Source organism: Suncus etruscus, chromosome 7, assembly GCF_024139225.1.
Source record: "Suncus etruscus isolate mSunEtr1 chromosome 7, mSunEtr1.pri.cur, whole genome shotgun sequence".
NCBI classification, from domain to species: domain Eukaryota; kingdom Metazoa; phylum Chordata; class Mammalia; order Eulipotyphla; family Soricidae; genus Suncus; species Suncus etruscus.
In genome coordinates this window covers 102,748,489-102,766,666 of record NC_064854.1, presented here as the reverse complement: position 1 = coordinate 102,766,666, position 18,178 = coordinate 102,748,489, and the positions used below count along the sequence as shown (strand labels likewise).

Below are 18,178 nucleotides of genomic sequence, written 5' to 3'. Positions count from 1 at the left end.
AGCTTTCTTGGCACTTTCCAGTGGAAGGATAAGTCTTATAAGAAAAATTAGCAAGTACAAAGATGTTTTGGTGATCTGCAATTTATTTTTCACTAACCCTAATTCTCCACAGTCTTTGACCACATTTTGCTTCAGGAAATATTTAAATACACTGTTCTTACACAAACAAAAATTCAATTTCATGGAGATTCTGTCTGTGTAATAACTGTAAGATTAGACCTTAAAATGCAATGAAGCAAATTCAGCTTCTAGAAACATATGGACTCAAGTAACTTTTAGAAAAATCATTGGAGGGCAGAATTTGGCACCGTGATACTATAATGCAGTGAAAGAGCTCCAGAAATAACTGTCTGCCTTCCTTCTGTCCAGAAAACACACCTTAAAAAATCTCCGTGTTACTATTTCTTTAGGTTCTCATACATTAAGAAGTCTATTCTCTCAACATACTCTAAGCAACATGATTTTTAAAGTGGAATTAGAATCCTAAAGTGTTAAATATAGACATATGCTATGTTTTTCACCAGTGAGGAAAATTGGTCACTAGTAAACCTGGCAGGACCTGAGAGTTATGTCTAGAAGGTTAGCTGAAGCTTAACTTCATTGCCATATATTTCTACTGGAAGAGATTGTGAGTATAAGTTTAAAAAAAGTCTCCAGACATATCAAACCCATACTGTGCAGAGCATTTATAGGTTTTATGTATAATGCTATAAATAAAAATACATCTTCAAAATGAGCACTGCAGAATCTGGAAAATCTGAGTTTAGTTTTGGCTGAAATAATTTGTAACAGCACCAAGAAACTGGACACTAGTATAACTTAAAAGGCTCATTCTTGGGGAGGGCAGGAAGTTTACACCCAATTAATACTCATATATGAAGGTTATTAATCTAAAATGGTGCTTAAGTTAAAAAAAATTGAAAGCTTTATAACTAAACTTGAAAAGTACCTGTTATGTGATGGACTCTGGGAAAATTGGTAGAAGGAGATTAACATTGGTACTGGAATTGGGGCTGAAATATTGTATGTCTAAAACTCAACTATGAATAACTTTGTAAATCACAATGCTTAAAATTAAAATGAATTAAGAATTGGTGTTTAGATTCGTCTAGTATAACTTTAGGCCGCTTGTTTGGAATTTTGCTCTTTTGTTATTTAAACCTTGTTAACATTTTCTGAGCACCACTGGGTGTGGCCCAAAAAACAAAAACAGAAAACAAACAAAAATTTATTATTAGGTTGGAATTTGCCTCACGCCCAAGTTGACACTTTGTTTCATGATTGGCCTTGTTCATTTAACTTTGTCCTTAATTTTCTTTTCATAGAGTATTTAAGGAACTAATTCATTTTGTATGAAAGCAGCATTATTTACAAGGTTATTTATAGTTGAGTTTCAGGTATATAATGTTGGGGCAAGGATCTCCACCAATGTCAACTTCACAGGTTCCTTCCCACTACCTTAATTATCCATCCTGCCTGCTTGACAGCCTATTTGGCATTGATATTTGATTGTTGTTGTTTGGATCGCATGATTTCAGTGATTTTGACTCTGTGGTTTGGAAATATAGTTATGCTACTTCTCTCCACCACTGATGTACTTGGGACCCTTGATTTCTGCTGTCAGTTATTATTTCTTGTCCTCTTCTTGCTATGGATACCTCCTAGCTTTTGCTTGGTTTTGTTTTTCTTTGGGGGCCACACCAAGTGATACTCAGGTGTTACCCCTGGCTGTGTAGACAAATTGGGGAGTATATGGAATGTTATGGAATTGAACTTAGGTTAGCCATATATATATAAAGCAGTGCCTTAACTGCGATAGTATCTGCCCATCCAATCCCTGGATTTCTTTCCTTCTGTCCTTTTCCTTCTTATATTCATTTTTTTAAATTTGGAATACTTCACGAATTTGCATGTCATCCTTGCGCAAGGGCCATGCTAATCTTCTCTGTATCGTTCCAATTTTTAGTATATGTGCTGCCGAAGCGAGCACTTTCTTCTTGTATTCTTAAGACAAGGGAGATTGAGATATCCTCACTTGTACACCTTCCATACACTCATCTAATTATTCTGTGTATCATAGATGATGAGATTACCCTGTGTTTGTTCTTTTTCTAACTTCACTCAACACAGTATATTAGTTTCATCCAAGTTGCAGCAGATTTCATTATCTTGTCATTGCTTGCAGCAGCACAGTGTTCCATTATATATATGTAATATACATATATCTCATGTTCATAATCCATTTGATTATGTACACTTAGGTCAATTACATATCTTAGCCCTTATACTCAGTGCTGCAATGAATAATGGTGTACATAAGTCCTTTTAAGTGGATGTTTTTGTGTCCTGGAGGAAAATACTCAGAAGTGAAATTGCTAGGTTGTATGGCAGCTCAATACTTAGTTTAGTGAGAAATCTTCAAACTGTTTCCATAAGGGATGAACCAGAAAATATCCCCATAAGCAGTGGAAGAGAGATACTTCTGTTTCACTTTCAACAACACAGAGTCTTCTCAGTATTTATTTATTTTTAAGGTTTTAGGCTAAATATTCAAAAATAAATTTTTTATTTAAACAAATTTATTACATACATGATTGTGTTTGGGTTTCAGTCATGTAAAGAACACCACCCATCACCAGTGCAACATTCCCATCACCAATGTCCCAAATCTTCCTCCTCCCGACCCAAACCCTGCCTGTACTCTAGACAGGCTTTTTATTTCCCTCCTACATTCTCATTATTAGGATAGTTCGAAACGTAGTTATTTCTCTAACTAAACTCATCACTGTTTGTGGTGAGCTTCATGAGATGAGCTGTAACTTCCAGCTCTTTTCTCTTTTGTGTCTGAAAGTTATTATTGCAAGAATGTCTTTCATTTTTCTTAAAACCCATAGATGAGTGAGACCATTCTGCGTCTCTCTCTCTCTCTCTCTCTCTCTCTCTCTCTCTCTCTCTCTTTCACTTATTTCACTCAGCATAATAGATTCCATGTGCATCCATGTATAGGAAAATTTTACGACTTCATCTCTCCTGACAGCTGCATAATAGTCCATTGTGTATATGTACCACAGTTTCTTTAGCCATTCATCTGTTGAAGGGTATCTTGGCTGTTTCCAGAGTCTTGCTATGGTAAATAGTGCTGCAATGAATATAGGTGTAAGGAAGGGATTTTTGTATTGTATTTTTGTGTTCCTAGGGTATATTCCTAGGAGTGGTATAGCTGGGTACAATGGGAGCTCGATTTCCAGCTTTTGGAGGAATCTCAATATTGCTTTCCATAAAGGTTGAACTAGATGGCTATCCCACCAGCAGTGGATAAGAGTTCCTTTTATCCACATCCCTGCCAACACTGCTTGTTCTCATTCTTTGTGATGTGTGCCAATCTGTGATGTGAGGTGGTACCTCATAGTTGTTTTGATTTGCATCTCCCTGATGATTAGTGATGTGGAGCATTTTTTCATGTGTCTTTTGGCCATTTGTATTTCTTCTTTGTCAAAGTATCTGTCCATTTCTTCTCCCCATTTTATGATGGGATTAGATGTTTTTTTCTTGTAAAGTTCTGTCAGTGCCTTGTATATTTTGGAGATTAGCCCCTTATTTGATGGGTATTGGGTGAATAGTTTCTCCTACTCAGTGGGGTGCTCTTGTATCCTGGGTGCTATTTCTTTTGAGGTGCAGAAGCTTCTCAGTTTAATATATTCCCATCTGTTAATCTCTGCTTTCACTTGCTTGGAGAGTGCAGTTTCCTCTATGAAGATGCCTTTAGTCTCAATGTCCTGGAGTGTTTTACCTACGTGTTGTTTTATATATCTTATGGTTTCGGGTCTGATATCGAGGTCTTTCATCCGTTTGGATTTAACCTTTGTACTGATGTTAGCTGGGGGTCTAAGTTCAATTTTTTTTGCAAGTGGCTAGCCAGTTGTGCCAACACCACTTGTTGAAGAGGCTTTCTTTGCTTCATTTAGGATTTCTTGCTCCTTTATCAAAAATTAGGTGATTGTATGTTTGGGGAACATTCTCTGAGTATTCAAGCCTATTCCACTGATCTGAGGGATTGTCTTTATTCCAATACATTGCTGTTTTGATAACTATTGCTTTGTAGTATAGTTTAAAGTCTAGAAAGTAATTCCTCCCATATTCTTTCCCCCAATGATTGCTTTAGCTATTCTAGGGTGTTTATTGTTATAAATGAATTTCAAAAGTGCCTGATCCACTTCTTTGAAGAATGTCATGGGTATCTTTAGAGGGATCGCATTGAATCTGTACAATGCTTTGGAGAGTATTGCCATTTTAATGATGTTAATCCTGCCAATCCATGATCAGGGTATGTGCTTCCATTTTCACGTGTCTTCTCTTATTTCTTGAAGCAGAGTTTTATAGTTTTCTTTGTATAGGTCCTTCACATTTTTAGTCAAGTTGATTCCAAGTTATTTGAGTTTGTGTGGCAATATTGTGAATGGGGTTGTTTTCTTAATGTCCATTTCTTCCTTCTTACTATTGGTATATAGAAAGGCCATTGATTTTTGTGTGTGAATTTTGTAGCCTGCCGCCTTGCCATATGAGTCTATTGTTTCTAGAAGCTTTTTTGTAGAGACTGTAGGGTTTTCTATGTAGAGTATCATGTCATTTGCAAACAGCGAGAGCTTGACTTCTTCCTTTCCTATCTGTGTGTCAGTTCCCCATTATGCTGCCTTTGAATCTTTGTTGCAAACTCATGTATCTTCAAATCCCGCATATGTGTCATTTTCACTGGTCTCACATTGGCCACATGGGCTAAAAACCATTTAGAGTTGCACCTGTATCAATGAGAAACAGAAATAAAAACTTTATTTTTAAGTTATTGGAATTTCTAAGTCTTTAACGAACTTCTATTACAAGCAACTCTTATAATTAAAGAAGTTTAATATATTTGTTTTCTTATAAGTGCAGATTTGTTTTCATGTGATTTGAGGATACATTCTATTTAATACAGTATAGTCCTTGTTATATATTAAGACCATGTTTGAGTTTGGGATGGTCTTTGGCTGTAGGTAAAGAATCAAAAATTAAGAGGAAGTGGTCAAGGTCAAAAGATGTCTGTTTGTAAGATACATTTCATCTTTTCTCAAAAAATTCACCAAGTAGAAGTAATTTTTTAGGTGGAGGTGGTTTGGGTCACATTTGGTGGTACTCAGGAGCCAAGTCTGAACTCCTGGCTTTGAGTTCAGGCATCACTCCTGACAGGCTTAGGAGACTATATAGGATTCTAGGAATTGAATCCGGGTTGGCCATATACAAGGCAAATGCCCTACCAGCTGTGCTATCACTCTGGCCCCACAAAACTATTTTCTAGAACATAGGAAAAGTTTCTAATTTTATTTGAGCACTTTTTGACTTTTTGTATGTGTATTAAGCACATTTGAATTTTTTATTTGGAGAAGGATATTATAGTATGAAGATATATTTTTCAATGTTCATTTATTTTTAATAAACATTAATTAGGGTCATTAAAATAAACAATATATTTTTGGTAAATCATTTCTTACATTCTTAATCATTAACAGCTTACAGAAGTTTTTCTTGCTATATATGAGTCCTAATTTTTTACTGATAGTTATTTTATCATATTGTAATTATAAGGAAATTATCTAGCTGTGTAATATATATGATAAAATTTTTTTTCTGTATCTGAGGGATGTAGAATAGCTAATAACTAAATATCTGGCCATTTAATAAAAGAAAAATCAAAGACAAAACAACGCAAAACAAATTTCCCTCAGAAAGATAGACAAAGTGAAAATTCCTAAATGATAGTCTCATTATTATGTGACATTCCTTTTATTAGGTTTTATATATTTAGATTAATCTTTTACATAATTTCTGGGTATTTTATTTTAATTGAGTTTAATATTTGGGATATTTGCATTCATTTGTATTTATTGTCAGCTTCAATCTAGCATTTCAGTCCTTGATTTTTTAATTAAAATAATATAGAATTCAGTGACAGTAGAATTTATGACAGGAAGTTGTAATCTTCCAGAAAAAATAGATGGTAAATTTTATCACATTTTAAGATTTTTAAAAATATGTTGAGGAGGTTAAGTGGCTAAATAGAGAGAAAAAAGTGTTACTTGCTTCATGAAGAAATTGTATCTGAAACTCGGGATCAGAATCAATCAAAATATTATATACAGTAAGATGCTGAATGAGAAGCTAAGCAAGATATAATGTGAACATAAAGAAAACTGAAGATCATTACAGATCAGCAATACATTTAAGTTTAGGTATATATCTAGTAACTATAGATAATAACCATTTTTAATATTAGAGTTACATGAACATTTCTAAAAAAATTTCATCTCAATTATTTATCTTTTTTCTCATGAAATCTAGTTTTATTCTGTTATAAAGCTACAAATAATAAAATCTAGAAAAGATAACTCTTGAAGTTTACTTTTAGTTATTAAATTATTACTGTAAAGCCCAGGCTTTTTTTTTTTTTTTTTTTTGGTTTTAGGGTTACACCTGGCAGCGCTCAGGGGTTACTCCTGGCTCTATGCTCAGAAATCGCCCCTGGAAAGCACAGGGAACCATGTGGGATGCCGGGATTCGAACCACTGTCCTTCTGCATGAAAGGCTATCTCTTCAGCCCTGCCCAGGTTTTTTTGAGTCTGCTATCTATCCACTGAACCGAACACTTCAAATTATAGATCATAAAGCCTCAGAAGGTATCCTCATTTCAAAGTCATAAACCAAGTCAATTCTTATATTTCTTTTGTATTGATTTATATACCAAATTGTAGTAAGTATTCTCCTCACCTTTCCACATACATTTTAAGTTTTTAAGTTAAAAATGCATCTTCAAAATCAATATGAACAATTAAGCAGTCTTTTTCCTTTTTGTATCACTGAGGTTAGTATTTAATTTGCTTAAATACAAGAAAAGCCTAGATTTACTTTTTGAGTGTTACATTGGTTGACTATATTAGGGACCTTTTTTTTTTGTTACTTTTTATCCGTCTTTGCTAATAGTTTGAATATATTTATGCCATTTTTTTTTGTTTTTTCGGCCACACCCGTTTGATGCTCAGGAGTTACTTCTAGCTAAGCACTCAGAAATTGCCCCTGGCTTGGGGGGACCATATGGGACGCTGTGGGGATCGAACCACGGTCCTGATCCTTGGCTAGCGCTTGCAAGGCAGACACCTTACCTCTAGCGCCACCTCGCAGGCTCCTATTTATGCCATTTTTAAAATCTTGACATCAGTGAGGTGTACCTAGTAAAAAAGGCTTCCTATGCTTCCATATTCATGTCAAATGAATAAGGGTCTTTTTTTCTCTCAGTTCTGAATGTTAAGTTCTTCTTTTTAGTCTTTATGAATTCACTTAGTTCACCTGATCATAATCAAATGCATCAGAGTTAAATAGGAAATGTCTTACACTGATTGGTTTATGAAAATTTGGCTAGACTTATTAGCTTCACCTTGAGTTCCAGAAACTTCCAGAGTTGTGTACATGATCTTAGGTGCACTAATGAAAGAAAAATAGATCAACAAAATGTTCACCTTAGGAAAGTGAAGGGATCCAGGTATAAACATCTATTGTCTTATATTGATGATGATTATAAATTATACATGATGAGGCTTTATAGATATTAAAGAATTGGGCTTTATTCTTTGTCTTATCCTATTTGCTCTTCAGTCTCTTTCATAAAGTGAATTTTTGACAGTGTGTTAATGACTTAAATGATTTAAAATGGCAAACCTCTCAGACTATTGCACTTAGCCTGAAATGGTGAGTTTAAAACATCTTTCTGATAATGATTGAATATTGATTCATAAGTCACCAAGGAGAAAGCTTGTTTGAAGATGATGTGTCCTGACTATTCATGGCTGTTCATTACTTTGTGGCACATAAACACCTTTGTAATATTATTATTTTTCTTTTATTCTTTTTCAGCTAAGAGCACATTTTATCTAGTTATTCTTATATAACCCAAGGCCTACATTTAATATACCCATAATATCTCTAGAGATTATGTATTTATAATGTAGGTAAGACTTTGAGTTCACCAAAACCACCAAGACATGGAATAATTACCAGTTAGGTCTGGAGTAGGGACATTCAGACTATTTACCTACTCTATTCAGGGTTATACCTAAAAGAAGCCTTTAGATAGAAATTTAGTTACTTAAATACAACTCAATACATGCTGGAAGGGAGCCCTATATGTGTTTATTTTGTCTAATATTAGAGGAAGAAAAAAAGGAGAATTAACCTGACTTTTTCACTTGAAACCAGGGTATATGATGGCATCTTCACCTATTCATTTAGCGTGTTTGAAACCAAATCCTTACACTGAGGTGACTAAAAAATATTGTAATATAAAATTTGAAATTTTCTTCCCACTGCTAAGAGATGTTTTATGAGTTATTGTAAAGATAATTAAATAAAAGTTTTATGTGGCCATTATATATGCAACCTTCTATTACTAGCAATTCTTCTAAAAAAGCATATTCTGATCACTTTTATGAAAAAAACTACAACCTATAATTTTATGTGCTAACTATAGTTGAATCATTGACTATATTTTCAAATTTGTTAATCTCTAAGATACATTTGTGTACTGAAATACTATGAATACTAGTAAATTAGGGTGTAAAATTATTGCTTTTTCTGAAAACTGTTACATATTATGGAAAGAGCGATAAGGAATTGAGCTAAAAAGATATAGCATATAGGGTGCTTACCTTGCATACATGCAGTTAGCTTACTTGGGTTCAATTCCTAACACCACATGTAAGGTCCCAGAGAACAGCTGTCAATATTCCTTGAGTGCAGAGTCAGGAGTAAGCCCCTAGGCACTGCTAGATGTAGCACTAAATAAAAAGACAAGAGAAGGACTTATATTTAAAAATTCTCTTCAATTAGGTGGACAAAATGATTATAAAATGATGGGGTGGCATGGAATTGAATGTCATAAATATCTGAAATAAACTTCATATATATTTTAATATCTGGAATAAAATTCATATACATTTTAAGAGTCTATTAGATCTTTGTTTTAAGATCTAATACCAAAAAGTTAGGTATGCATTTAGGAGGTGGTATAAATGACTTAAGAAAGTATGTGTCTTTTTACACATTATGTGAATTTTTTTTGATTATGTAATAAGCTTTTAGTGTCATAATTTACATTTGTTCACTTCCAGGACTGACATTAGCACTTTCCATTGGAAATCTTTAGTGTGTGTATTGCCCGTTCATAGTATATTTTTATTATTTTTTGTTTTGTTTTTGTTTTGGGCCACACCCAGCGATACTCAGAGGTTACTCCTGGCTGTCTGCTCAAAAATAGCTCCTGGCAGGCACAGGGGACCATATGGGACACCGGGATTCGAACCAACCACCTTTGGACCTGGATTGGCTGCTTGCAAGGCAAACGCCGCTGTGCTATCTCTCCGGGCTCAGTATATTATTTTTAAAGTAAGATTTTTTAATTGAAATTTATTTAGAAAAATGTCCGGGGAATAAGAGAAGTGAGTGTTTGCGGTTTCTCCAGATTGAAAATAGACAAACAAAGAAACATAGAGACAACCCATCAAGATATATGTTTAAGGAGAAAACAGGCTTGAAATGCAAGCCCTATTCATAATATTTTTAAATGATATTCATTGAGCTCATACAAAGAACAAGTTCTCTGGCACAGAATATGGGAAAACGAAATACATTGTTCCTGACTTCAAGGCCATAGTTAATGAAAAGAGAGAGCTATCTACAATGGGGTAAGTATGATGATAGGATTTTACCAGAGAAATAATAAAGTGGAGAAAGAATATTAATTTATTGAAGACTCAGATGAGCTCTGATAATAATGTGCTGTTTGTTCTAATTTTTCTAGATTATGACAGGTTTTTGAGTCTCACACCTAGGATAGTAACAATCAATAATACTAAAACTTCGTTAGCAATTTGCCTTGTCCAAGACAGTATACAAAAAAAAATCATCTTAGAATTATTCCCATTTTATGAGAGATAAAATAGTTGAGAAAGGAAAGGCTAGGAACCAAAGAAATTCTCTTTCTCTTTAAAATACATGCTCTAGTCTAAAGTGTACACTACAGTAAGTAAGTACCTTTAGCAACTTTTAGTGTAAAGATATTCCCTATTTGTTCATGCTATCTATCGCTTCGAAATTGTTTGAACATATGGACAATACATGTGCATGTTTGTATGTCTTCAAAATACACAGTTGGATGGTCTCTATATGTACTTGCTGTGAAAAAATGTATGCTGTATGTATATATCTATAAACACTCCCTCCCCATATGCTGAGCGTTATAGTTAGCAAGATGAACCAGTTGGCCATTACACATGTTGGCAGGTCCATCCCGGGAGCAGTTACTGGGGATATATACCAACCCAATTCTCCAGGGACACTGTCGATCATTTTAGAAGGGCTTACAAAATGGGTTTGACGCTTTTCTCTAATGCTCATGTTTCCCTCCCCAGTGGATATTTTCTGCTCTTCTCTTATGCTGGGGATGTATGGAGAGAGGGGTGGACATTAAAATAATTTTCTGCTCTAGACTCTGATATACTTAAAACATCCCTCTTCCTGGAATATATAAATGCCAGCAAATCAGCATTTCTTAAGCTGCAGTATCCTTCCTGGAAATCCTGTTAAAGGACAGACCCGGGCTACTTGCCTCAGACTGAATGAGAATATAGTGAGCCTCATGATTTTCACTGCTGAGATATTAGCATAAATCTCCCACTAATGCACCTCTGCTTGTTAGTGAAAGACTCACTGCTACCCAAGAAAATATGTTAACTGAGAAGGGCCTAATGTTTTGCAACTGGGGTATGGTGCCGGGGAGGAAGACTTTGCCTAGAGTTTCCAGCTTTGCCAATACCACTGGGGAAGCATTTAAAATGTTTCCCTGATTGGCTCATGAGCAATGATGAGCCTTACAAGGAAAAATAATATTTGAGTTGCTTAGGGAGTAGTAATGATTTTACACCAGGGAGAACAATTTCATCTTACGTATTTTTCATCCTGACATCACTCATCAAACCTAACACATAAAACCTGAGGCAGGGTAATTAGGCCCATTTTAAAGAAGAGTAAATGATTGGCCAGCAGAGCTATCTTGCACATGACCAACCCCTTTTGATTCCTGGGTTCCTGTGGTCCCCAGAGGAGCCAGGAGTAATTAATAAGTACAGAGCCTGGAGTCACCCCTGAGCACTGCTAGATGAGACACAAAAATAGATACATAAATAAATAGGAATAGTAATTTTTAAGGAATAAAAATCAATACACAAGTGATTTGAAGATGATGCATAAAATGGCAAAACTAGAAGGATTATTGGGTTTTTCTAGGCCTGTAGTTGATATTTCTTGTATGCCAGCCCTCTCTCCTTCCTTCCTTCCTTCCTTCCTTCCTTCCTTCCTTCCTTCCTTCCTTCCTTCCTTCCTTCCTTCCTTCCTTCCTTCCTTCCTTCCTTCCTTCCTTCCTTCCTTCCTTCCTTCCTTCCTTCCTTCCTTCCTTCTTTCCTTCCTTCTTCCATCTTCATATGCCTTCCTGCCTCCTTCCCTCCTTCTCTCCCTTCTTCTCTCCTTCCTTTCCTCCTAGTTCTAGTACTTCATATATATGTATAAACATATAAACACTATATGGTGTTAATAATATCTTTTAATTTGAGTTGAAACTGAATAAAATATAGATTATTTAGTATCTAGATATGGCTTACTCTCATTTAATAGGGTAGCTGATAATATAATATAAATTATAATGGTAAATAGTGATCAAGTAAATAGTTAATAATGTATATCATATACACATATATGTTATATATGATGCCTATATAATATACTATGAGCATATATATAAAACAGCAAAGCCTTTGAAAACAACTATTTATAATCTGATGCTTTTTAGGGGTATGATTAGTTTCATCAAAGGTAAGTTAGTGTCATAAGCACTTTGATATACAACCAATTAGGTTGATTTTGTTGCAAAAGAGAAAAGATTATAACTAAAAGAATGGCATTCAAGTGGAGGGTGGGAAAAAAAGAATGGCATTCAAAAGAACAAGATGAAGCATAAATCGATCTTGGAAAGAACAATAAAGAAAGTTACATTCAACATGTCATGAAACATGGAAAAAATAATAATTAAAATACCAAGTGTTTTTATACTAAAACATTAGGAAATATACACTATACATTGTGTTCAAAATGTGTGGGATTCTGGTAATACTGAAAAGTTGTAAATTGCACTTAAGCAATTGTTTTCTAAGTCTTTTATTCATAGTAGTACACATTTTGGGGTAGTTTTCATCCCACAAACTTACTGAAAATGTAAAGTCACAGAATGTAAATCCAGATCAAATATTGCCATAAAGGAAAATAATGCACTTTAGTTTGCAGAGTTGGTATCTTATTTCTTGAAGTTTGAAATGAAACAAACTTTAATTAATTTGTTTTCTCTTGGATGACAAAATCGCCTTACTGTAGGCCAGTTGGTGTGATTATGGGTATGGAGGGAGATTGTGAATTGGGACTGAGAAGCTTGCTTTGCTTTTTAAATCTTGTTTGAAAGTAGCTCATGTGCCACATGGCAGACACTATGGATCCTGTTAGGCCAGGATTACTATTTCTCCTTTTACAACCACCAAGACCAGTATTCAGATCCAATGGAAAAAGGAACTGGAAGTTAGCCAAAGAACTGTTTGCAGCCAAAACACTTGCTTTGAACTATATATATATTTGAACATATATATATATATATATATATATATATATATATATATATGGATCTGAGTCTTATTTATTTACCTTTTATTTAGTTGCATAGTCAGGAATCTCCTTGAATTGGATTAGTATTCACTCAAGCTCAGTTCAATCTGTTTTTCATCGGACTATTAGAAAATAACAAGGTACTGCCCATTGCTCAGTCTTACACAAAATATCCAATCCATGCATACTCTGCAGTAGCAACTAAAGTACTTATGGACAGATACTAGTGTATAAAAGACATGCTATTTTTGCCCTTGTTATGGAGTTAGAAACTGGGTCAAGTTACATGAAGAAAAAAATACTAAGAGACAAACACCATCCTTCTAATTTAAATTAAGTTTCCTGGGAAAAAGACATAAAAATGTGTGCTCTGAAGGATAAGTGGGGACTGATGATGGAGGAACATTAGAATACATAACCTGAGGTAGAAAAGAACTTCTGTTGGGAAATGATTGTTTCTACTAAAACTGTAAATTATGTCCCCAAAGTCCATGATCTAGTTATAGCAAGGAATTGGGACTTTATTTGGTAATAATAGACATTATTTAGAAATACTAAGAATAGTCTCACTCATCTGTGATTTAAGAAAAATAAAAGACAGTATGGTAATAAAACCCAGAGACAATAGAGATGAGGAATGGAAGGATCAACTCACAATATGAAGCTTACCACAAAAAGTCGTGAAAGCAATTAGAGAAATAACTACACTAACAACTACTGTGACAATGATGGCGAGTGAGAAAATAGAATACCTGTCTCCAAGACAGACAAGGGATGGGGGAGAAGGAAGATGAGGGGGCATTGGTGGTGGGAATATTGCCCTGGTAAAGGGGGGGTAGTACTTTTTTATGATTGAAACCTAATTACAAACATATTTATAACTATGGTGCTTAAATAAATATATTATCAGAAAAGAAAAGAAAAGAAAAGAAAAGGTTTGGGAAAACTCCATTAGAGTATGATCTAAAAATTTCTAGATGTAAAGAATATTTAATATAAATAATGCTGTAAAAAACAGAAATAATGATTAAACATTGAAGTTATATAAGGCAATGACAAATTTCAGTTATAGTTTTAAGGCTTTCTCAAGGTGGAAGACAATGCAGTTTCCAGCTGCCTCTGTCTTCTTACCTCAGTCCTCTCTGTTGAAGCACTGCGATGCTTCCTTCTGTTTGCATCTTAGAAGAAAATATGTTGAAGAAAAGTTTCATGTTTTTTTTCATTCCTGATTGGATAAAATGGTTAATGAAACTATGACTTGTCTTGAGAGAACAATCGTAACTTTAAAAAAGATAAAACCTCAAAGAACTCTGTGTGTGTTTGAATGTGTGTGTGTGTGTGTGTGTGTGTGTGTGTGTGTGTGTTTCGCCCCACAACCCTAAGAACTGAAGGAATTTTCTGGAGGGTCCTTGGCTATCTCAAAGATTTTGAAAACTTAAGAAACAAGATTAGGAATCTAATCAAAGTCCTGCATCCAAGGAGTGCCTTCATTACGCTGCATCTTCTTTACCCTCTGTTCTCAGTTTCCTTATTTGCAAATGGGGAAAATGATTCATAGAGTTGTTGAACTGAGTGTTCATAGGAAAATATACACCATTGTGGAACTCTTTCTATTCCACAAGATTGTGCAGAGTGTGAGAAGGACCTCCCTTCTCCTGATTTCTTCTTTGGAAAACATTATTGCGAGGTTCCAGAATCATTTCAAATTGACTTTCTCATGATCTGTATCATGTCATCTATGTTTAGACATTTTCACACTTTCATCCGAAAACATTTTGGGTGTTCTTCCTTTAAGAAACATATACTTTCTTCCACACATATTTTTACATGTTACAAACTGTCTCAACGTGCAAATTATTTCCTTGAAATAATTGGCAATTTGGTGTCGGTGATGGGCAGGGTGATTCAACTGAGAGTTCAAGAAAGATTTCAGACAGACTGAGGGTGGAGGCTGGAGGGGAGGTGGTCTTCAGCGTGGTATGCAATAGGACGAAATGAATCTTAAGCACGCTTAAATGCTTCAAAAATTTGGTAAGAGGATTGGCTGGAGTTTCTCATTTTGCCATCAGAAAGAGGACTCTGCAGGAAGCAAGTTTTTTTGATTCCGATAACATATGCCCTCAGAAAGCTTGCTTATCTCCCCAACCTCACTCCTCCCGCCCCTTCAAAAAAAGGGGTAGTAGGGGAGCTGAAAAACACTTGGCATGGGTGCAAGAAAGCTGAAAACGTCTGGCAGAGCTCACAGGCGTCTTTTTCCACTCAGCACCAAATGTTTTACAGTCTTCGCGAGCCCATATAGAAACTGGCTTCTGCCCAGTCGTTTGTTTGAAACTGTAGGCTCAGAGAAAAGGCTCCACACTGCAGCTGGCCTTTAAACTGTATTTTATGGGGGGAGGGTGTTCAGGATACAATTGAAATGAGAAGAGCTTGCTTGTCTTTGACGTTGGAAGTAAAAGGAACAGATTGGAGTTGGGTGGAGCTAACAAGGAGAAATGGTTGGTCTTTGCATTTTCCCAATGAAAACCAAGTTTTTGAACATTTCACATCCGTCTCAATGATTTCACAGGAGAGACTCCCCAAATCGGATCCCCAAATGTGACATTAGCCTAATTTAGTTCAATTTTTACTCAAACATAAATCCAACAGCTGCAAATATTGGTGAAGGCAGAATTGTTCTTACTGGTGTAAATTTCATATTAATTTAGGGCAATTGTAAGAGTTCCGGTGTTCATGCAAATTATTTCTGAATGAACATGGTTAACTATTTGTCTTTCTCCAGATAGTCTTCTTGGTTCCTTGTCCTGTGCAGGACTTAAACTTTCAAAGGACTGAACACTAATTGACATTTTTAAAATAACTATCTCTTAGTGATGCAAAAGGAAAAACTTCTAACAAGAGTTAGTTGGACATTTAAAGCTTTCTATTTTCTCTCACAATTTGGAAACATAGAAGCATATAAGTCCTCATCAGGTCTTTTGAGTGAAATAATGATTTTTTTTTATCGGATATTTGTTATGTGTCAGCACCTCTCTTAGATGATTTTCTTGTCTTTTTTAATCTTATTTTCATTATAACTATATGTTATGTGCATAATCTCTGTGCTCTAGATAAGGAAACCATGGTACAGAGAATGAAAATGACTCGTTCAAAGCGATTATTAATGAATATGCCGTATGGGGTTTTTGGTCTGACCTTTTTTGGTTTTCGGGCACTCAGAAGAGCAAAATACTCCAAAATTCCCACAGAGGAAACTTTGCACTCACTTCTTTACCTGTAGTGACTTGTGGTAAAAGACTTGACTGGAATGGAGGCTCTGATTTCCCAGGAGTTGACTGATTCTCAGAGGTGATTATCAAAGCATCACTTTTTAAAACAGAAGGATTATTGCCTATAGGGTATGCAAATCAGACTTAGTTAACAAATTAACATAGATGTTACAGGTGCATTATTATTATTTTTTGGAGCAGTTTCTTTTAAAGGCCACAAAAACTGTGTCCCTTGGAGGGCCAGAATTGTAAAAACAAAACAAAAGAAGGTAGAACCTTCTTGAAATAAATTATTTCAATAAAGCACCTAAGTGCTTTTAAAGGAAAAGACCACAAAGTGGTCACACTCTTCTATTCTTATAAAATATATTACACACACACACGCACACACACACACACACATGAGCATTTCTCAAATTGAGAGCAGTTAAATAAAAAAAAAACAGTATAAGTATACATTTAGAAGGATGAAGAAAAGGAGGAGAGAGCAGTCACACGTTATGAAACAAAGAGAAAGATATGAAGGAGTTTGTCACTACTCCGTAGCATAATCAGAATCTTCTTTTGGATGTCATATTGAAAAGATTCCCAAATCTTGGTTTTGTGAGCTAAAGCAGATGGATGCACCACGTTGGTGCACACATTCCTATTTGAAGCAGTTTATTTGCAAAATTGGGATGGGTCATTTGATTTTATCTAAAAAACCTGCTTTATGCAGTTATCAAATTATATCATAATACATAGTAAATGCATCACCCCCAGTGCTTTATAAATGTTCAATAAATGTTTATACTATTTTAGCACATCTATTTCTCCTTATTAAAAGACAGGGTCTTTGGTTAATAAATATTTGGGCAGCCCTGTGTAACCTATATATATATATATATATATATAGAGAGAGAGAGAGAGAGAGAGAGAGATAGATAGATAGATAGATAGATAGATAGATAGATACATATATAGGTTTTTTGTTTGTTTGTTTGTTTTACTGCAGGACTTCTCAGAGCCTTTAATATGCCTTATGAGGAAGATCCATGGAGGGGTGATATTACACCACATGATCTTAAAATGCTTTTCAAAATATATTTATATGCTTGGAAGTACTGTACTGCCAAACAGCCTTAGGAAAAGCTGAAATACTATCATTCAGTTAAAGAGGATCTTACTTTTTAAATCTATTTAGTTTAATTATAGCTAAGCCCCCACTTATACAGAAGTTCATTATGAATGAATTTTTCACAGTTAACTATTTTTTCTTTTTCTCTGAGGTCCACTTTAGTTTCTTATCACGCTTGTTGCACATAAATTCCTAAGGATTAATACTAATTAGATTTTTAGACAGCCATAAATTAAAGATGTAGAAGGAGAAATTAAAACAGTAGGATGTCAAAACTAAAATTTGGAATCTGAGCTCCCACTGAATGATTTAGTTGTAAACACTTGCTGGAATAAGTAAATGTAATCATATCACCTTTATGGGAAATCTTTGAGGAAAACCCTGATATGAAGCCCGAACACCTCTTAGAATGCCATATTTTACTTCTCAAATAGTCAGAAAACAATATGTTATGCACTGTTATGAACCATCAAGGTCAAGTTTGCTCTGTCCTCTGTGACAGGACTCTAAATAAGAGAATGCTAGCATATACAAAATTCCTGCTGAGGCCCTTTCTGAGTAGGTGTTACTTGTTCTTTCAGTATCTTGAGTCTCATCAATAGATTGCAGAAAACAATTTGTCCTATTGTATTCCAAACACAAGAGATTTCAATTATAACTAATGTAAAGTTAAATTGGGGAGGGATCTTTCAACTGCGGAGTTCAAGATTTTCATTCAGCATTTTCCTTCTTCCATGAATTTTAGGATTAAGCTACTTCTACATTTGTGATTCATAGAAATTCTTCTAAACTTTGATCACCAGACCCACAAAATGTAGGTCTTTCTCATTCCCCCTCTAAAGCCTTGAATTTTATTGCAAAAGGAGGGGTCACATGAAACTTTACTCTGTGGCACACCAAGTAAAAATTACTTAGTGCTAGCATGTTTGTCTGATGGTTTCACACAGGTACTTAGCTATACCTATCCCTTCTGTCATCTACTCTTCATTCTTTGAAAAAGAAAATTAAGCCC

The 18,178-nt window shown here is 34.9% G+C and overlaps 1 non-coding gene and 1 pseudogene across 1 annotated transcript; both read right to left on the bottom strand.

Moving 5' to 3' along the window:
* Positions 1–1,882: 1,882 nt before the first annotated feature.
* Positions 1,883–1,990, bottom strand: LOC126015166 (U6 spliceosomal RNA). Its single transcript, XR_007498058.1, has one exon. It is a non-coding gene; the product is annotated as a U6 spliceosomal RNA (small nuclear RNA).
* Positions 1,991–12,573: 10,583 nt separating this feature from the next.
* Positions 12,574–12,702, bottom strand: LOC126014666 (uncharacterized; annotated as a pseudogene).
* Positions 12,703–18,178: the final 5,476 nt, after the last annotated feature.